Source organism: Monodelphis domestica, chromosome 4, assembly GCF_027887165.1.
Source record: "Monodelphis domestica isolate mMonDom1 chromosome 4, mMonDom1.pri, whole genome shotgun sequence".
Classification (NCBI taxonomy): Eukaryota; Metazoa; Chordata; class Mammalia; order Didelphimorphia; family Didelphidae; genus Monodelphis; species Monodelphis domestica.
The window spans coordinates 411,390,568-411,412,257 of record NC_077230.1 but is presented as its reverse complement, the minus strand read 5'-3'; the positions used below and the strand labels follow the sequence as shown (position 1 = coordinate 411,412,257).

At 48.3% G+C, this 21,690-nt stretch overlaps 1 long non-coding RNA gene and 1 other non-coding gene across 2 annotated transcripts; one reads left to right on the top strand and one right to left on the bottom strand.

The window, feature by feature from the left end:
- Window positions 1-1,918: 1,918 nt before the first annotated feature.
- On the bottom strand, window positions 1,919-20,090 carry LOC130453920 (uncharacterized). The gene is made up of 2 exons (XR_008911590.1): window positions 10,538-20,090; window positions 1,919-5,113 (listed from the first exon to the last, which is right to left on the bottom strand). It is a non-coding gene; the product is annotated as an uncharacterized LOC130453920 (long non-coding RNA).
- LOC130454238 (U2 spliceosomal RNA) lies at window positions 3,126-3,312 on the top strand. The gene has a single exon (XR_008911905.1). It is a non-coding gene; the product is annotated as a U2 spliceosomal RNA (small nuclear RNA).
- Window positions 20,091-21,690: the final 1,600 nt, after the last annotated feature.

The following is a 21,690-nucleotide window of genomic DNA, read 5'->3' as shown; positions in this document are numbered from 1 at the left end:
CAAATACTATTTTATTGGCTCTACCATATTACCATATTTCCTTCATGTCAGCAGTAGACTGAAATAATTGCTAAATTTTTGTAGTGAGCATTTACACCTTGGGAATCAGCAAAGCTATAAATTAGGGCTTGAATTTTTATTTTATTGATTGTCTAGACTTTAAAAAGTGATGGTAAAAGGTAAATAATGCAGATTAAACTGAAACTGTAGCTTATGTGTATGCATTTTTTTAGAGAGCTGGTTGTTAAACATTTATCACTATATCCCTGCTCCATAGGATTATTACCTCCATCTGTATAGCTCAGAGCCCAGCCACACTTTCTCATCCTGTATGGTTCTTTCTTGTGGATATTTTTTTAATGTATTGATTCTCTCTTTTTTAAATGGGACTCTTTCTTCCCAATGACTCTCTTCCCCCTCAATAGAACTGTTCCCTTTTAACACATATATAAAGAGGAGCTTAGAATAGATGGTCTCTAAGATCCCTTTAAGCTCTGAATCTGACCCCATAGCTATGTCTAGAATTGCAAATTCTGTGCCCCAAGAGTCTACCATCCAGCTCTGTGTGCTTTTTAGGTCACTTGCAATATTGATTCTTTGGAGAATGTAGTTTTCTATGATGCACAAGTGTTGAGCTTCACTGAGCGAACATCTAATACATTAACAAGATAAACTTTTGTAGTATGGAACAACTGGTAGGAAAAATATTGGTCCTGGAGTCATAGAGGTTTGATTCAAATTCTGTAGTATGGAAGTATGATGGCACTATGGAACCATGGGCAAGTCAGTTAACCTACTGGACCTCAGTTTCCTTATCTATAAATGGAGATAATAATATGCATAGAGGGAGATCATAGATACAAAACAAAACATTGTTTAAATGGCAATTATTATTACTATGGAATTTTTACGTTATTACTATGGAACTTTTAAAAATACTTTGGAATTTCCAAATTGTAATTCAGCCCACCTTTATTCTACTATTTAATCTGGGGACCACTGGCCCTGTACGTAATATATGTGCTGATATGCCACTAATTTAAGAGGCAGCTAGGTGACATACAAGATAGAGTTTTGACCTAGGAGTGGAGTGCCAAGTTCAACTCCTGTATTAGACATTTACTAATTGTGACCCTGGGCAAATCACTTATCCTTTATCCACCTAAGTTTCCACAACTATAAAAAGGGCATCATAATAATAATAGGTCCTAACTTCCTAAATTGTTGTGAGGATCAAATGAGATAATATATGTAAAGTGTTTCAAAAATCTTAAAGCACTATTTGTGTTATCCATTTAGCTGCATGCCACAATCAATCAAGAAGCAGTTAACGCAAGGGGATTAATATTCTTAATAGACTTAGCTATTATCGGCAATACAATGATCCAGGACAATTCTGAGGGACTTATGAATGCTATTTACCTCTAGAGAAAGACCTGGTGGAGTCAGAATACAGATGAATACATGTGATTTTTCCATTATTTATTGGTTTTATGTTTGGGGGTTTTGGTTCTGTAAAATTATTCATTTACTAAAATGAACAATATGGAAAGATGTTTGAGTGATAATACATGTATAACCCAGATCAAATCATCAGCCAGTACCAGGAAGAGGAAGGGAAAGGAGGGAGGGAGATAAGTTCAAGCATATAACTTAGGAAAATTTGTGTAGAAATGTATTACATGTAATTGATTTTAAAAATTAATCTAAATAAATACAAATTTAAAAAACAAAGGGACTAATATGAAAAAATGTCTTACATGATTGTACAAGTAAAAGCTCTCAGATTTGTTACTATCTCAGCAAAGAGGAAAGAGAAGGAGGGAGGAAAGAAGGGAAAAAATTTGAGACTTAAAATTAAAAAGAAACATAAATGTTAAAAATTGTTTTTACATGTAATTGAGGACAAATTAAAATATCAAAATTTTAAAGAAGCATTTAATAATCAATTATTGCATTCCAGAATTGTGGTAATCTCTGAGTACAAAAGAAAGAAAAGGAAAAAAAACCCTGCCTTCAAGAAGCTTACATTCTAACGGGAACAATAATATCTTTAAATCAACATACATAAGATAAATACAGAGAAGACAGAAGATGACTTTAGAGAGGAAGACACTAATATCTGATGAGTCTGGGCAGGAGGAAACTCCTCAAGGAGGTCTATAAGCAGGCATTTTTTTTATTCATATAGGGGTTTTTTTCTTAAGGATTATTAAGCTGATCTCTTTTAATGATTCATGGATCTCATGAATGAAATCACCCATGTTCTGGGACAAGACAATCAAAATAGTCTCATTGAGAAATAAGTGTGTAGGAGCATTTCATCAAGGATAATCAACTTTTAATTTGGAGCCTAAGTAGGACTTCCTACATGAGAGCTACAAATCCCACTGACCTTAAATTTCTTCCCCTCTGGTCCATCTGCCAAAGTAGTCTTCCTAGGGTATGAGGCTGACCATTTCACTTCCCTACTCTAATTAAAGTCCAATGGTTCCCCATGATAGAGGAAAGGGGGGAATGCAAGATACACACCTGGACCGGAGCAACCTTTCCAATATAATTCCTCTCCTTTCTATGGTTCAGTCCCCAGTCTTCACATGTTTCCTGTCTCCCAACTCCTATCTATCCATGTAATGGGATCCAAGAGAGATTCAGACCCAAATAAGGGCAATATAGTATGATGCTAACAGTGTAAGATTTAAGAGTTTGTACATAGAGGTTTGAATTCCAGCTCTACCACTGGCTATCTATGTAATTGAAGACAAATCAATGAAACTCCATCTCCATAACTGTATAATGAAGGGCTCATATTCTGTTATCTCTTAGGTATTTGCATGTCTTGTTTCATGACCTATGAGATTTTTTTTTCAGTTCAAGATCTGTAGGAGCTAAAAGTGAGACAATTTGCCATATTTTATAACCTGGTCAACAATAACAATAACAAACAAAAGCAAATGTAGGGATATCTTTTAGTGTTGAAAGACACAAATCAAATCCATGGGTTTGTTCAGTTTATTAAGTGTACCTAACACTTACTAGGTCTTTTGGAGCTCCTGGGTTGTTCTATGGAATCTTGGAGAAAACTACAACAGCTTGCAACTTTCAAACTATTCATCATCATTCATATCGCTTCTCTGCCTTTTGGCTAAGATCAAGTATAGCATCAAATTATTCAAATACAGATGCCTTTCTTTAAGCTTCTAAAATTTTTTAAAATTATTTTCCCAAAACAATTAAATATTTTAAAGCTTTTAATCATTAAAAGTTTTTACTGTAGATGGATATGGGGGGTGGGGGGGGGGAACATCAGACAAAAAAGAATGTCAGACTGGCAGCAAACAGAGCTCCTTTCTAAGCATGTGAATGATAGCAGAGAAAATAAAGAATCTCTATGCTAGAATGTGTTTTTCTTACTTAGAAAAGAGGAAAATCACCCCTTGCTGGTTGGATGGAGGAAGCCAGGCTTCAATGAATGACATCACTCCAGGAATATAAAGTGTATTCTGGAGGATTTATTTGTGTTAAAGCCCCAGATGATGGGAAATTTTGAATGGTTTTGTTTAAGTGATAGTTCCCCAACTCCCTGCTTTTAGTGAAAGTTGGGGCTGTGATAAGCAGCTCCAGCTATAAAAATTAGAGGCAGAGTTGAAGCTGAGATGATTATAACACAAAAACACAGAACGGTTGGAAAACTTGGTCAAGTCCTTTCCCTCAACTGAAAATCCCCATTCTCCCACAAGTTGCTTCAAGCAACAAATTAATTAATCTTTTAAAACACAGGCACAGACATCCACTCAAGACCACTGCTTATATAGACTAAAATGTGGTTGATTCATTTTTGTTCAAAAAACTAGACCTGGACCCCTCAGCATACTGAGCCCCATTTTTGAAAGAAAGTAATAAGTTTAACAACTCACATTGATATAAAAAGACCTACCACTCAGACTTTTTGAAGTGGAAATCATTTAGCTTCTTAAGTCTCCATTTCCTTATCTGTTAGGGGTTCAGTGATATGTACAGGACTTCTCTAGCCCTGAATCCAAGGTATATGATACCATGATTGTTTGTGCAAAGAAAGACATGACAATGAGAAATGCAGTTCCCAATAGAGCTAGTGCAAAAGATTGGAGCTAAATGACTGTCATATCACATCAATGATTCCTTATCTCTCATCTTGCTCCTTGGAGCCAAGATTTCTCCTCTTTCTTGTTTCCTAGATACTATATATATTTGTTCTTTTTATTTCTTAAATTTTATCTTCTGTCTTAGAATCCTATCAGTTCCAAGACAGAAGAACAGTAAGGGCTAGGCAACTGGGGTCAAGTGACTTGTCCAGGGTCACACATCTAGGAAGCATCTATGGTTACATTTGAACTGAGGACCTCCAACCACTAAGCCTGGTGTTCAATCCACTGAGCCAAATAGCTGTCCAATGTTATATGTTCTGAAAGTCACACAAGAATTGATCCACTCTTAGCCAAACCTATCATATATTAAAATTGGGAATTGTTTTGAATTGAATCCCTTTAAAAATTAAAATAGCCATAGAAATGTTCCCTGCATCATTACTGTTATTAAAGCTCAGATTTATACCTGTAGGGAAATTTAAAGGTTCTGTTGGGGATCTAGGGAAATGTCTATCCCAAACATAAGGAAGGAAAAGAAACTATGAACTCATACTTTGCAAAATCAAGGTTTTTAAGTTCCTAGAATTGGTCCAAATGGGAGGAGAAATGGTAGACTACATCACAAGGGCTAGCTAAAACCATGATGGGCAAGGATTTTTTTCTTCTGCTCCCTGAAGTACCCAGGATCCAATGGACAAAGTACTTGGCAAGAAAAACAGCAAGGATCTCTGCCCCTCCCCTCCTTCTCAGTGAAGTCATTTGAAGTCTATCTGACTTGGCAAAGTTACAGTTTGTTGAATGAATGATTAACTGACTATATCCTGCTCATTGCCCAGCCCAAGGACCTCACACATTTTCAGTCCTTATTAAGTATTTGTCCCATTTGTCTTTGGCCTCCAGGCTCAGGAACACAGGCTGTCTCTCAGTCCTCTTTCAAAACTCATGACCAGTCCATCTAGGAAGGAGGTTAAAGTCTATAGAAATAACTGTAAAAACAAAATAGAATTGTAAGATATAATAAATAAACAGATGGCATTTGTGTCATGATAACATACATATATGTATGTAATTATATATCACATATAGAGCATGGTATGCTTTATATAGGGCATAATATACCTTATATAATCTAAAACATCATATATAGATAGTATACTTATATAGAATAGAATATCATGCATAGAGAGTATAACACATATAGGGCATAATATTATCATATATAGGGTATAATATCTTATAGAGAGAGTATAATATTGTACATATGAGTTAAATATCTTGTATAGGACATATTTCATATGTAGAGTACATCACATATAGAGTATAATATGTATAGACTATACTATATCCTATGTAGCATATAATATTTTCTATAGAAAGTATAAATATCTCATATGTAGAAAATATGCACATACATATACACATACATGCACACATATATAAATTGAAGCTGAGAAAGATTAAGTCTCTTGTTCATGCATAGCAACTAAATGTCAGAATGATCCTAGGTCTTCCTGACTCCTGATTCAAAACTAAGCATTATATCATATATAAGGGTACATGAACAACAGGAATTTCTGATTAGGGGGGTGGAGACAATCAGAGGATTTCATGGAAGAGGCTGAGATTGAGGTAGGAAGAAACAAGTGGAATGGAAAGAGGGGAAATGGAGAGGGAAGGTCACACAGAAAATTAATTAATTAATTAATTTTAAATATTTCCCCATGGTTCCTTGACTCGTATTCTTTCCTCCCCTCCTTCCTTCCCCCCTCCTATAGCCAATGAGAAATTCCACTGGGTTTTACATGTGTCATTGATCAAGACATATTTCCATATTATTGATGTTTGCACCAGGGTGATCATTTAGGGTCTACATCCCCAATCATATGCCCATTGAACCATGTGATCAAGCAATTGTTTTTCTTCTGTGTTTCCACTCCCACAGTTCTTTCTCTGGATGTGGATAGCATTCTTTCTCATAAGTCCCTCTGAATTGTCCTGGATCATTCCATTGCTGCTAGTAGAGAAGTCCATTACGTTCGATTGTGCCACAGTGTATCAGTCTCTGTGTACAATGTTCTCCTGGTTCTGCTCCTTTCACTCTGCATCAATTCTTGGAGGTCATTCCAGTTCACATGGAATCCCTCCAGTCCATTATTCCTTTGAGCACTATAGTATTCCATCACCAACATATACCACAATTTGTTCAGCCATTCCCCAATTGAAGGGCATCCCCTCATTTTCCAATTTTTGGCCACCACAAAGAGTGCAGCTATGAATATTTTTGTACAATTATTTTTACCTATTATATCTTTGGGGTACAAACCCAGCAGTGCTATGGCTGGATCAAAGGGAAGGCAGTCTTTTAGTGCTTTGGGGGCATAGTTCCAAATTGCCTTCCAGAATGTTTGGACCAATTCACAACTCTACCAGCAATGCATTAATGTCCCTATTTTGCCACATCCCCTACAACATTTATCACTTTCCTTTGCTGTCATATTAGCCAACTTGCTGAGTGTCACATAGAAAATTAAAAGAGAACTAGATATCTGGAAGGTTGATTGTGTAGAATGGGACTTCAGGAAGCTTTGGCCCAGAATTCAAATCAACTTCAGACAGTTACTAGTTGTGTGCTTTGGATAAGTCATAGGCCCATAGCTCTAGAAGTAGACCTTAGAGGCCATCTCCTCCAATCTCTTCACTTTATAGTTGAGAAAACTAAGGCCTAGAGAGGTTAAATGACTAGCCCAAGCTCCCACAAATCCTAAGCCTCAGAGATAAGATTTGAATGCAGGGGCTCCTCTGACTTCCAAACCAGAGTTGTTCCTAAGGTATGACTGCCCCTCTGGACCTCACAGACTTCTTTCTCAATTGGAACATAAAGATCATCCTATCTTCACCTAGATCGAGGATTTTCTTGGGGAGAGTGCCTCAGAACCCTATAGAAATGGAAGTAATTTTAATTATTAATCCTAGCTGCTCTCTTTTTCACTAAGGGGCTGGGGTCAAGCCTTTATGATTAGGGGTGAAGGATTCTTTAGGGGAAGAGAAAGAGGTAGAACACTGTTCTTGGGTGTCACTGGGGTTTGGGAGGGAGATGAGAGTCCAGCTGCCCAGGAGTGAAGGCCCCTTTTCCCTCTGGGCAGGGGCTCTCCTTCTCCTTTCTCCCCTTCTCTTTGGTCCCCCAGTGGCCTAAAGAAGCTCAAGATTGATTAAATCACCTTAAGGTCAGGGAATGGAGATGTAATTTTTTTCCCCTGCCCGGGGCAGCCCTGGTCTCTGCCCTTTTTCCTGCCAGTTCTATAGATCCTCCTCCATTGTCCCTTGCCTCAGGCAGGTAATGATTTAATATCCATCCCGCTGACTGGGAGCTGGAACGCAGCACTGGGGGCTCCCTGCCCCACTCTCAGAACTTGAATCTGAGGTAGCCATCCAGGCAGCTGGATAGTGTAGAGGAGGAGGAGGAGGAGGAGGAGAGAGGATTGGGAAGCTCCCCCTCCCCCAGCTCCAGCGGAGGAGGAGGTGAAAGGGGAAGTGGAGATTTGGGGAGGAGGAAGAGGTGGAGAGGGGAGAGGGAAAAAGAGGAGAGAGATGGGAAGGAAAGGGAGGAGAAAGAGGAAGAAGAGGGAGGAGTGGAAGAGGGAAGAGAGGAAGGAGGGAGAGAGGAAAAGATGAGGAAGAAAGGAAGAAGGGGAGGATAAGAAAGGAGGAGATCTGGAAAGGCACATCCAGAAATCGCTGCACATCCTGCCTAGAGAGAAGACGATAGGCTGGGATGTTGGTGAGCATCTTAGCCGAAGCAGCGACTTTGGAGCCGCAGACCTTTGAAGCGATGAGGGGGCCCTTTATAGGACCCCCACTTTCTGGGGATGAGGATATGCTAGGGTTACCTAGCTCAGAGGCCAGCGATGCAGGCGTACAAACACATATATACACATGTGCCCAGAGACATACACATACCAGCGATCTCTCATACACACTCATTCACCCGTTCGCACTCCTACATACAGGCACCAGATATCCACCTCTAGTCACACTCTCACACCCACAGGGCTTACCCGGAAACCAGCCAGAACCGCACTGAGATCCCCACACAAGCACACACTTATTCACAGACATCAACACTCAGACATGCACGAGGTCAGAAAGATACAAAATACACACGCAGATACACTCACTTGTGCGTGTGCACACATTTAGAAAGCCAACTTCCAGAGGCCACAGAGAAACAGGGACACGCTCGTAGATAAACATATAATCCGGGAAATACGCCCCCAACAGATACACCTGAACTCGAACGGGTCCACACACATACTACGTCTAACTCACGTCCACACATACACATACGCAATGACTAGGAACATTTGGGGAGGCCAGAGAGTAGTTTGGACTTAGGAAATGAAGCTAGGGCTATAGGATCTGAGTTCAAATGCAACTTTGTCAATTACAGCGTGTGTCTGTCCATCTGGCTGTGAGTGCCCGGAGGGGGATTGTCTTGCTGGCTGTGCCTGTCTCACTCTTGGGGCGCCACCTCCAGCAGCAGTCCGAGGATTTCCGGTTTTGCAACTTGGAGACTCAGTTCACCCTATCCGACTCCCTGATCTCGGCTCCTCCCATCTGGACCCGGGGAGGAGGGCACAACCTCACCTGGGTCCTGCCCAGAGGGAAGGGTGTCACGGGAGGAGAGCAAGATGGGAGGCACCTGAGCTGGGCCAGGCGAACTGGAAAGTGGGCGGGTCCAGCTCCCCAGGGCCACCTGCAGGAAGAATTAATCATAGGGCCCAGGGGCCCCGGGCAACACAGGGACCCCGCGCCATCCAATGCTGGATAGCAGCTAACTGTTGCACTGCTTCCAGAACCGTCCTAGGGAGGCCAGGGCTACCTCTTGGGGCTTAGGTGGAGAATACCGCCCGAGCTCTTTTGAGGACCAGAGCAGGCTTTAGCTCTACGGTTTTGGAGCGACCTCAAAATGCTTGCAGATCCTGGGGCGAGGAAGGGCAGGCAGACTTGCCTGGGGAGGGGAGTGGGAGGAGCATGCGTCCTTGAGCTAGCGCATCCCAATTGGTCTCTAGGCTTCAGTACCTCTCCTTGGGGGCCGGACATTGGGCTATACCACGTAAAAGTGGTTTGAGTTTGAATGGCCTGTCCTAACTCCAGACCCAGGAATTTTGCCCTCTCCTCGCCCCAAGACTGGAACAACCCTTATCGCTCCTCTCACCCCTCCCACCCCCCACCTCAAGATCCCTAAGTAAAACAAGAAGCCGGGAGTGGGGACAGGTCGAGGTGGAGAATAAAAATAAAGATGGCCGGGCACCATAGTAGGAATCTAGTTTTCCCTGGATCGAAATCTACTTTCCTTTTGAGCACGAGACGTGTGCTGGGAGCTCTCTCGCTACCTAGCTCGCTCATCGTCAAGATTAATCGATACTAAGGAAGAATAAACGTTTCGAGCTCTCTTTACACTATTCTTGATCCCCACCAACTCCGTAGGAAAAGCGCTTTGCAAACATCAACAGCAGCTTCACGGTGGTAATGCTATTAGGAGCTTCCACTAAGAATAATAGCTTATTGCCTTTGTTTTCACCTCTGATGGACTATCCGGATAATTGGTTCCCCTTTGCAGGTGTAGACCACCTTCCTGGACTCTTGGCGCCCCTCTCTGTTGCCCCCCTGGCTGCTGCTTCCGGGTCTCAGTCAGGGGAGGCCTGTGCTCCCGGAAGCTGGATAGGAGTTGGGGGGTGGGGTGGGGGGAAATCTGTCCCAGACTCTTCTGTCCCAAGCCCAGGGGATGGGAGTGGTGGGCTTTCTGCCTCCAGCATGAAACTAGTCTTAAGCTCCAGAGTGAATGAACACTAGAACAGGCAAAGGCTGCTGAAGGAAAGGGGGCGAGCAAGGAAGAGGGTAAAACGAGTCTCTTGACTCTATCTCCTACTCCTGCCTCTGGCGATCTCCATCTTCAGCTCTAAATCACGGAGCAGGAATGGACCAAGCGTTCGCCCCATCTCCATTCCCCTACTAGTCCCTAAGCTCTTCGGGTGGCCCGAGACGCTGCTCGCCAAGCTTCTGGTGACGGGCAGGAAAGGCTCAATTGGGGATAGCGGGACTAGCCATAGTTCACCGGAGTGCCAGCTTCTTTTAAATTCCAGGAGGGGCAAAGATGAATTTTAGGGGAAAGTCTCTGTTCTTTTCCTGGGAGAGTGAGGGCATATGAAAGGGTAGATGGTATTGTCTTCCCTAGAATCCCTTTCTCGCCCCTCCCCCATGCCCGCACATATACACATGCCACATCCGCAGGCGACACGCCATTAATTAAAGTTACCTCTGTAGATTGGAAAGGGAACCAAAACAGAAACGCAGAAAGGGCGCTGGATTTCATTCCAGACGCTGGATCGAATATCAATTCCGTCACTTACTTCCTGGGTAACCTTTCTGGACCTCGGTTTCTTCATCTGTAAAATGAGGGCTTTGGGCGAGATGACTTCTCAATCCCTTGCATCTCTGAACTTTTTATCTTAATCTGAATTCTCTTCCCGGCTCTATTACCAACTCGTGACCTTAAGCAAGCCAAATCCCCTCGGAGCCTCAGTTACCCAAACTGCCAAATGGGGAACATAATTCCTTCCCTGTCCTGCCCGGCTTGCAGGGCTTTGGAGAGGCTTAGCTGAGGTTAGGGCTGCAAGGTGCCTTGGGATAGTCATTCTCCGAGGTGCTTAGCATCCAGGGCGCCCAACCTAGAATTTGAAAACTTGCCCGGACTTTGCTTGCGGGCACTGGCGCCTGCGCACCTGGCCTAGCCCGGTAGGCTCTGGAAAGGATTGCGAGAACACAATAAGCGCCGCTGGAGAGGTATTTGGTCTTTCTCGCCAGCGATAAACAAAGAGAGGCAGGCTAAAATCCGCAGCGTCGCGGGGGCTAAGAAAACTCCATGGAGTGGAGCAGAGGCTCCAGCGCTCGTTGGTTGGCGGGCTTCGAGTGCGCTCTCTAAGAAAGTTGGATGTGGGCATCTACTGGGGAGGGGATACGTTGGGGAGAGGAAGAAAGAGGAAAAGGGAATCGGGGCGGACGTCTAGTCAGAGGTCAATAGAGGAAGCTCGCAGGAGCTCGGATTCCATCCTTCGAGTTCTCCAGGCGCGGGTCCTTTGGGGGGTTTGTTGTTGTTTGTTTTGGTTTGGGTTTTTTCAGCCCTTCTGTTATTAAAGATTGAAGGGTGCCTGGTGCCTCTTGGAGAGACCCAACCCCAGACTCCAAGCACGCAGGCAAACGAAACGCTGTAAAACATAAGACAACCCGGTCCAGCTTAATTGTTCTCTGAAGTGGAAAGCCACGTATTGGACTGGCTTTGGGTAGTCCGTTCAATTGGGGAGGAGGCCGATCGATCTTTGGACAAAACTTTGGACAAAACAAAACTCAATAATTGCCGTTTCTATTTCGCTTTAAGATTTACAAAGAGCTTGACAGCCATGACTGTTTGAATCTTACAAACACTGTGTTAAGTGGGTGTTACAAATATCAGCCCCATTTTAAAGAGGAAAAAACTGAGGCTTGCCCACAATCATAAAGGTAGGCATCAGAGCTGGGATGCCGACCCAGGACACCCTCTCCGTTATGCCACGATGTCTCCTTCTGGTCGGTCTGAACGACTGCGAAAGCTGATCTAGAGCTTCATTATTGCCAAGTCTAAGAAAGGGAAGATTTCCCGAGTGGGGAGAACCAAGTCGCTTTTTTTAGAGTAAAGGGGAAATCGATCCAATTGGATTCACATTCCTTGGGGGTAAAAGCGCTAGTCAGGAACATCCCCGACAAAATGAGGGCTCCAGAGGAAGAGGTTCACAGGTGAGCTGATAGGGTGCCTTAATGGAGTAGACTAGGGGATAGGAGTCCAGAACTCCGCAGAGAGCTGTCCAACCTTTCCCTTCCAAGTTCGGAAAAGAGACTTTCCTAGAGGCGAGGCTTCGTTGAAGTCGCTCCAGAGAGATTCAAATGTGCGTCTGTGGTGTGTGCGAGTCGTTATGCATGTGGGCGTGTCTTTGAGGTCCGCTTTTTGTATGCAGTAGGCATGTGTGTAGTGGCTGTGTGCATCTATGTTTATCTACATATGATGCAGTCATAGTATGTGTGTAGTCCGCTTGTGCTCCACATGTAGCTTGCATATACATCCTTCTATCAACCAGTGTGTCCATGGGGTAGTGTGTGCCGTTCGGGTGTGATGTATGCCTGTTGTGTGTCTGTGTATCTGTAATTTGCATCCGGGTTCCTAAAGTGTGTCTCTGTGTATGTCTGGAGTATATGTGTATGTGTGCTGTCTGTGGGTGTCCTTAATGTGTGTGTGATTTCGTAGGCTGTGCGTGTCTCTGCATACAGTGCGCTTCTGCAGTCTTTGTCTTTGTCAAATGTCCGTAGCTGGGTCTCCTCAAGGTTCTGACCGTCCCATCCACCCCTCCTCAGCCCGCTCCTCCCCCGCCCACGCCATTGTCCCCAGAACTGGGCTTTCTTCTCCACGCTTGCCCAGAAGCGGATTACTCCTCCTGGGGGTTGGGGGCAACCCCCAGTTGGCTCTCGCTGAATTGCCGGCCTCCGCAGCTTGCTCCTTTTAACCTTCCAGACTCACAGAGCTTATCAGAATCGTCATCACCATCAACCTGCATCCTCCCTTGGCTGGGGATGAGTGGTCCAACTTCCCGTTTTTACTTGCCTAATTCCATTCGTAGCCAGTTAACCACTCAACTCACCAGCATTGGGCCAAGAGAATTCTTGCCCCGGGAAGCCCCAGCGGGGCGTCCAGTCCTTTTTTTAAGGGGTCGCATGCAGTCTTTTCAGCCCCCTTACAGAAGGCTCCTGCCTTCTAACAAAAGAAAGAGCGTTCATCCCTACTCCCAAGGAAGACAGACCCTTGCTTCCTTACAGGCCCCTGAGACCCAGGAATCCCTCCCATCACTGGCTGGCAGGCCCATGAGTCTGGACGTCTCTCTGAGGCTTTGGGGTTCTTGCCTCTCACTGAGAGCATGTTGCAGGGCTGCCTTAGGGAGTTGGAGAATTCGCCTACTCTCCGCTATGCTAGGAAAAGGAGCTCCTGCCACGTGCTAGCCTAGGGGCTCAGCGCGGAGAACTGTGCCCCCGAGCCTTGTCCCTCTGGCTCACGCCTGCCGCCCCCCTCATCCCACGTTCTGAGGCAACCTGAAGGGAGCGAGAGAACATCGGAACCAGAGAATCGAGGGAAGGCAGGGGACGCCATCTGAGACAGCTCTGTTCGAGTGTAGACTGAGCAAGGCGTGCCTCGCTCTGGCCTCCCCTCGCATGGGCTGCAGGTGGGCTTTGGCGGGTGGCTTGGCACAGGTTCTCCTGGGTTTAAAAACAGCTGTGTCATCCCTTCGCTTCTCGCTGTTTCCGAGTTTCCACTCCAGCGCGAAGTTCCTAAATCGTTTGATGCCAGAAATGGACGTCTCTGGGTTTTTTTTCGGTCTCTATAAAAATGGTTACTGCCAAACTTCTCCACTCACGTTCCAAGTACTTTTAAAGTCAGGGAAAGTGGGGGGAGGCAACGTATCCTGAAGCTTAGTTACCTCGGTCCGTTACCAGCCAGGCCCGGCCCGCCAGGACCACGGCTCCTTTATCTGGCCCTCTGGGTCTTGGGATCGTCGAAGCTTGAAGCCCCCGGTCCTGACCGGTCTTCCCCGGACTGGGTTGAAGCATCCAAAAAGTCGAGGGCTGGGAGGAGGGGAAGAACGGGTACCCAGAGGCTAGGGATAGAAGGCAGCCGGTTCAAATTGTTATGGTAAAGTTTCTGCCCCTCAATTGCCGGCTCTTCTGGATTCCACCCCGCTGTTCATCCCCTTCCTTTGACCCCCACTCTGAGGAAAGAAAAGCCGGCTCCTATCCTGTTTTTCTCTCCCATACTTTCCTCCCCTGCTGGCTATTGGATCCACCTCGCCCTAGACATTTGCAGGGGAGACACAAAAGAGAGCTTTCCTTTTCACCCACCCCCTAAACCAGCGAAGTCTTCCTACTGTGGGACCGCTGGTGTCCGACGGTCTTACGAGGTCACGCTGAAATTTTCATTTTGTTTTTTCCCCATTAAAAAAAGTCTCGGTTAGACAGAATGAAGGACAAAGCTCTTGTAGCCTTGGAGCCTCCAGGATATCCATAGCAGGTGGGCCATTATCTTTCGGGAAAGGGCTGGGGGCTCCACGAAGTCCTAACAGGTAGATATTTCAACATCTCACAAACTGGTTAGTTAGCTCTAAGTACGTCTGGACATGGGAAACTATCCCGAGGTTTTCAAAGAAGAATCTACTATTGTTAAAGGTTGTTGGAGGGGAGTTGAGGGGGACGGGGAGCTCATGCTTGAACCTCTGATCTTCTCGAATCCCACCCCTCATGCCCAGGCAGGGCACGTAGAAGCTAGTCTTCACAGCCGTTAGAGAAACAACTAATTAAATTCCCAAGGGAAGACGGATATTTACCCGATTTCTCCTAGGGATGGTTTATGTGACCACTACAGACTTAGGGTTTCGTCAAGGCCTGGTCCCCAAGGGAAGGTGGAGAGGAAACAGAGATGAGAGAAGAGAAGAGATCAGTTGGAGCAATTTTGTGGGGATATTAGTGGTCTCCAACAAGCCTGGTGGGCTCCAGATCCTTGGAGACACTTTAGAAACCGCAATTAAGTCTTTTGGTGTCAGAGAAACTAAAATTCTTCACCGGCTTCTCATTCTACTTCCTCACTCCCACCCAAGTCGTCCAAGATCCTAGAAAAGAGAACACTACAAAGAATAATGGAATTGTGGAGGCCAGAAGGCACTTGGCGGGCATTTGCCCCTCCTGCATCCAGGTCTTTCTCTCCTGCTTCCTTTCCATCAGCAACCTTCTCCTCTCCCCTCCTTTACCCTAAAGTGAGCTGATAATAGAACTGAAGCTCAACCTCCTAACCCCCCCCCATCAGATCCCAAGGGAACCCTTCTGCTGAGACTCTGTTTCCCATCTGGCTGCAAGGAAGCTGTTCCCAGCTAGACCAAGCTAAATCCCAACATTGCCTCTGTCCAGCCAGCATCCCAAGAACCCATTTTGTTAAGGATTTACCCCAAACCCCAGGACTACAGGAATCCTTTGCAAGATTCTTCCCAAGAACAGTCTCGGATTAATGCCAAGGACCAGAAACCCGAAGAGTCTAAGATCATGGCCCCCACAAGATTTCTCCCTTCCCAAAATAAAAGCCACACACCAGTCTGCATTTGTGCATAATAGTCCCCAGGATAGTTAAAGCCTCTCCAGCACCTTGAATCTGCCAGGCAAACTTGGAGGATAGTCACAATTGCTCTAAGCCCATTCCCCCGGCTATGAGGCTTCTCTTTCCCCAGAAAGAGAAACAGTGAAAGAGAGCCAGACATGTGGACGAGTTGATATAGGGCCTGAGCTGCCCCTAGTCTGACTTGTGGCTCTGGATTCCTGCCCTTTGGCCTTCTGCTTGGCCTTTTCCGTTGTGATCTGGGAGCCCACAGATGGCTTAAACCTCTGCCTTCTAGCTGCTCCCTTTTCCTCTCTTGCCCCATTAGCATATCAGGAGGCTGTCGCCTGGATGAAGGTGTCTGGGCTACGCTGCCCAGGGCACCCAGACCTTGAATACGCTGGGGACCTGGGGTTTAAACTTACTAACAGCAAAAAGAGCTAGTCAAAAATGGAGCCTGCTATTTCTTAGGCCAGCCTCGGGGGAGTCTTGTATCAGAGCATACAAGAAATCCTGCCCTGTGGGGCCACTTTCTTCTAGGGGGAGCCAGAGGACCCAACTTGAGCCTCTGGGAATTTTCCCCTTGGTCACCCGGTTCCTCCGAAATCCCGGCCTCTCCGACATCTGCTCTTCCTCTGCCCACGTCGAGCCTTTCCTTTCTGAGAGTAAAACCAAAAAGAACCAACGGCCCCGAATTTCTGGGCATTGGGGCTGTTTTCGTTGCTCTTCGGTATTGGGAGGCATTCTGAGCAGATTACATTGTAAGGGTCATAGGACAGAGGCCAGTTTTTACTGGAAGAGATGTCCCCCTTCTGCTCCCCCAATTCGGAAGCCATCTTTGCAGGGATCAGCCTGCCTAGATCATCCTAGTCCAGACAGCCCAAAATCTGGTCATCTGACTGAGGAGCTGCACCTAGCCCCATCGGAAGCCTTAAGCTTGGGCTCCTCTTGCAGGCTGTGGGGCAAGCAAGAGGGCTGTTACTTACTCTTACTCTTACTCTTCCCCACCTCTACTCCTAGCTTCTTCCTTTATGGGCATTTCTTCCTCCTCATTGTCAACAATAATTGCTTTTATTTTTTTTTATGTATGTGTTTCGGGCGTGTTATTTTTCTCTCCCCTTCTCCTTTATCTCTGTCCTTCTGCTCCCCTTGGCTCCTGAGACTGCCAACCTGGCTAGGGTCAAATGCAGGGCTGACAGGCAGCGAGACCAGAGACGCTGACAGTCTTTGGGCAGGGATAGAGGCTGCTGACACGGAGCAGAAAAGGTGAAGGTCCCTTAGTCCAGGCTAAGACCAGGTCCCAGAGAAGAGGTACAAAATTAGACTCATTAGGAAGAAGGCTTTTTCAGCCTCTTGCCCTTTTCCTCCATGCCTGAGGCTGGAAATCCCAGGGGCTAGAGAAAAGCACTGAATCTGTAGGTGCTATTACCTTTCTCCTAAAACCCCTTTAGCCAGTCTCCATCCACCCACTCTTCGTTTGAGGGCCTAATCTCGAATGAAGATTAGGAGAAGAAGGGGCTTTATTTGGTTTCAGATCTCAATCCCCCTTGCCTTAAGGAGTGGGCTCTATTATTTCCTCTGCCCCCCAAGTCTCTCTACCCCTCAGACCTAAGCGTCTGGAGGTTGGTACCTGTTGGGGGGAATAAAGAAAAGAAAAGGTAGAGCGAACAAGAGTCAAGGCCGTTGCCCACATTACCAGGGCTCTCCACCTTCCTTGCCCCCTCCCTCATCCCAGTGCCTGGAATCTAGAGCCCCGCTATTCGTTTGCTTGGGCTGCCAGGACCTGGCCCTGATCTCGGGGTGGGGGTGAGTTCCGTGGCCAGGAGTGGGAATTTTGGTTTGACACCTATTTGGGTCTCCGTAAATTAAAATATGCAGGTTTCCGGGGAAAGGGGGAGCTGCAGCTCCTGGAACAGCAATCGGGACAGCGTGGGTGGAGAAGATTCTGACTTCTGTGGGTTTAGGGATTGAAGAGGTTGGGATAGTTTGAGCAGGGTGTTATGAACCCGGTGGAAGAGCGCCCTGGTCTGCAGTGCCTCCGTCCTGCTTCCCTTGGGAAATCGGCCCCTTCTGACCTGGGAAACTGGGGTGAAAGGAGCAGCAGTAGCAGAAAGGCCCAGAGCCCTTAGGGCTTCGCAGACAGAAGTGTGTTCCAGCCCAACTCCCTTTTATTCCCAGCTCTTTCCCTTAGGAGCATTTCCAACAGGGGGAAATACCAGGCCAGGAGCTATTTCTTCCCTGGAGGTTCCTCCACCCCTTTCATTCAGGCTGATCCCCAAGCTCATCTCCCCTACCCTGGCTACCCGAGCCACGGAATCCCAGCTGAGGTCGGCAGGACCAAGGCAAGCCCTCCCGCCGCCCACCACCTCCTCTCCCAGGCCGCCCGCCTCAGGCCCAGCTGGGCTCTCGGCGCCGGCAAGAATTAGGGACTGACAGAGGAAGAAGAAACCCAATTAAGACAAATCCACCCACCTTCCTGTGGGAGCCCTCCACCTGCTGGCCTAGCCGCGGGACCCGCTTTCCGTCTTTTCTTCTGCTCACCCCGGACTAGCGTCCCCTTCTCTAGCCTTATGGTTCTGTGCCCCACAGCCTCCAGCTCAGTGCTTCCCCTAAGCAGGTGTGTGTGTGTGTGTGTGTGTGTGTGTGTGTGTGTGTGTGTGTGCTTCCCCTCTCACACGTGTCCCAAACTGCCCCTTGACTAAAGCTTCTTCACAAATCTGTTCCACCCTAAACGTCCCGCCATTCCCCCGCAGCCTGGTGCTCACCTCCGCGGGACAGCCCAGCGGAGAAGCCGCAAGGTCTGGCAATTGTTGTAGGAGAACGAATGAGGGGGCCTGGGGGCAGGCAGGTCAGCCCATTGCTTGTCGGCTCGGTCCTCACCCCAGCCAAGAAGCCGAGGTGCTAGGGGGAGCTGGCTTTAGGGAGCCTGGAATCCGGACTAGGCGGTGTAAAAAGGTCCCGCAGTTATCCGGGCTAATTAAGAGTTTTCAACTCCAAGCCCTCCCCACCCCCAAGCTTCTCTGAACTCCAGCGATTCCCGCGCCGGCCCAGCCCCTTCGGGGTCCCCCAACTCCTCCGCGCACCAAAGGTTTTCCAGCGATTCTCGCCCCTTCCCGTCCTTGCCTCCTCTCTCCCCAAAAGACCTTCGCCCAGGCCCGGGGTAGCAAGCTCCGCGGCCTCGAGACCCTAACAGAGTGCTGTTGCTCCGTTTGTCTCTAACGCTGCAGGAGGTGGGGAGCGGGGGGTTCTGACTAGGGGCCGCTGGGGTCGGAGAGGAGACTAGGAGCCGGGGAAGGCTTGCGAGGCCAGTCGATGTTGGACGGGGCCGGTGCCAGCAGGGAGCAAACCAGCAGTGGGCAGGCAGAAAAGCGGGGTTCGAACTACCCGGGTTGTGAAGGGGACGGAATAGGACAGGGCAGGGGAGGACACAACGGGGCAAAGCAGGAACCAGCAGGACACCATTCTAGTGTGAGGGTGAGTGGGGATACTGATTCTTAGGCACCCGCCAGAGTTTGGGGTGCCCCCGGAGAACCGGAGCCCTAAGAGAAGAAAGGTGGGGAAAGCCATGGTGGAGAAAGGTCATTGTAATATTTTTAATTAGGGGGGATCACATCCGCAAGCCTGCGTTGGTAGAAAGACAGGGGCAGGAGAAACTGGGTGTGGGGGGTGCAGCCAGCATCTATCCTCCCTCCACCCCACCCCCATCACCCCTCGAGAGGTCCCTGGACTAGGACGAGTCCGGTGGGAGCAAGCCCCGCAGGGATCCAGGAGGGTGGCCCCATCATTACTCAGAGTCACCTCGATCCGGGGACGGTACCTTGATTCGGTGAAAGCGCGTCCGGGCTGTGGGGCCGGCCGGGGGCAGGAACGCGGAGAGAGGACGGAATAGCCTCTTAAAGGGCCAGTCGCGAGAGCCTCAGAGGTGGTTGCGAAGGAGGGGGAGGGGGAAGGGGGAGGGGGAGGGGGAGAAGGAAGGAGGGGGGAGATAAGTGAGGTGAGGAAGAGGAGAGCACCCCCCAAAAGAAAGAAAGAAAAAAGAAAATGTCCCCCCAAAGCAATCCCACCTCCTGCCCGTACTCCGCGCCGCCGCCGCCAATGATGATGATGGTGATGATGGTGATGGTGATGATGGTGAATACATTGGAAAGTTTTTTTGGCCCCGGCGAGGGGTGTCAGATTGAAGGCTCTGTGCGCATGTGCGAAGGTGTCCGGAATTGACAATGCTGGGGAGATGAAGATAGCGTGTAGCAGCTTCGGGAGTCAAGGAGGAGGAGAGGGATTCAGCAAGCCGACAACATGAGATCCAAGGCGAGGGCCAGAAAGCTAGCCAAAAGTAGGTCTCTACCGTTCCGCGCTTCCGCCCCCAGCGCTCCGGGCCCGCGCTCCCGGCCCGGCCTCCCCCTTGACTGTCCGCGCAGGACTGGGGGGCACTGGGGAGGGGGTTGGGGGGCTTTTAGAGGAGGGGGGTGCTGTGCGTGTGCCCCGCAACCCAGCGCGCTGAGAGCTCCCAGGCCACCTTGTTGGGACTGCAGAAGGGTGGACCCGGAGGGCTTGGGGGGGGGGGGTCTCTCTTCCTCTTTCTCTGCTCTCTTTGCTTGTCCCCACACATTCCCCCCCTCCCTCCCCGGGGTCCCTGCCGAGAAGCCAGGGCACCCGGATTGTGCTGTCCCCGAGGGTTAGGTGTCCCCCCAAACCCCCCCAAAAAAACCCTTCCCAGTGTCAGGCGTTCCGCCCGCTGAACTCAAGGCACGGGGGAATGGCTGGGGAGGGAGGGGGTGAAGGGGAGGGCGAGGGGGTGGAGGGGAGAGAAAAGTGAAAGTTAACGAAAAGTTGACGAAAGGGGAGAACAACTTTTTTTCCTTCCTCACTCACTTATACACATACACACTCCCTCTCCCTCTCCCTCTCCCTTTCCCTCTCCCTCTCTCTCTCCCTCTCTCTCTCTCTGCCTCTCCCTCGCCCTTACCCTCTCTCTCTCTCTCTCCCTCTCCCTCTCCCTCTCTCTCTCTCTCTCTCCCTCTCTCTCCCCGAGTGGTTCTCAGTCCTGGTCAAATCCTATACCGGGCTTTTGAAATAGTGGGCGCTAGAGCACCGCCTTTGGCATTCAACAGACGCGAGAGGGGAGAGTTAAGACTGATGGGGGGGGGGGGGGGCGTTGTGGAGGAAGATTGAGAATGGAGAGGGGGAGAAAGAAACAAACTCTCCAGCAATTCAAGGGACGATTATTGAGAAAAGTTGGGGGGGAGGACTGGGTAGAAAAAAAAATGGAGACCTTTGCTTTGGTTGGAATTTTCTTGTTGTGTTTATTTCCAAATATGAAGAGTGAGTCTTCCAGAGTGAAAAAATTGACCGCTTAGGTGAAGAGGGGTCAGGAATATTACTTGGAGACTGGCGAGATTTCGATTTAGTCCGATATACCCCCACCACCCCCACCACCTCTGGATTCTCTCTCTCTCTCTCTCTCTCTCTCTCTCTCTCTCTCTCTCTCTCTCTCTCTCTCTCTCTCTCTCTCTCTGTCTCCTTTTCTCGCTCATCTCTCTCTCTCTCTTTCCTCCCTCTCTCTAGCATTTGCCCTCACCCTTGCCTGAAGGAGCCAGCGGTGCTGTAAGTCCGGGATCCTGACTAGTTCTGCTGTTGGAACTTGGAATAGTGCTGAGAGTTGTGCTGTCAAAAGCGCCCTTACTTTCTGTTTCGCTCTGCCTTGGGGAAATGTCCCAAGATTTCACCCAGGAACCCTGCCCGAGCGTCCCTCAGTTCCCCCCACCTCCACCCCAGCCTAACCCAAGTCTCCGCAGACAAGTTTGTAACTTTTCTCCGGAGAAACCTTTTTTCTCTCTCTTCTCCGCCATCTCTTTGCAGTCACTTTGCTTCCTAGCCCGGAAGTTTTGGAAGCAGGTTAAACAAAGCTTGGCTGGGATTCGTGTGTTATCCATACATAGGCAGGTCCCCCCAGGGTCGGAGAACCTGGGAGCGAGGAAGCAAGGCAGGTGCGAGGGCTAAAAGGGCCGAGGCCAGGTGAGTTCGGCTCCTGCAGTCCGGGCTGCGCGCCCGGCTGGAGCGAAGGAGGCCCTGAGCTTTTGCTTCGGCGCTGCGGCTCTTCCCAGCTGCTCCGGCCCGCGGCTGTGTCCAGGGCCTCGGCTCCTTCTCCAGCTAATCCGCCCACCTCGAAGGCAGGACGGTCCTTCCTGCTTGAATCTCCCTACTTGCCCTGGCCGTAGGGTCCCGGCCAGGCAGTTGCCTTCTCCTCCGGCGGCATGGTCTTAGAGGCTGCTCACGTTCCCAGATTTAACTCCGACCCTGTCTGGTGGGGGCTGCTTTCAAATTTTTCTTGCTCCACTCTTGACTCCT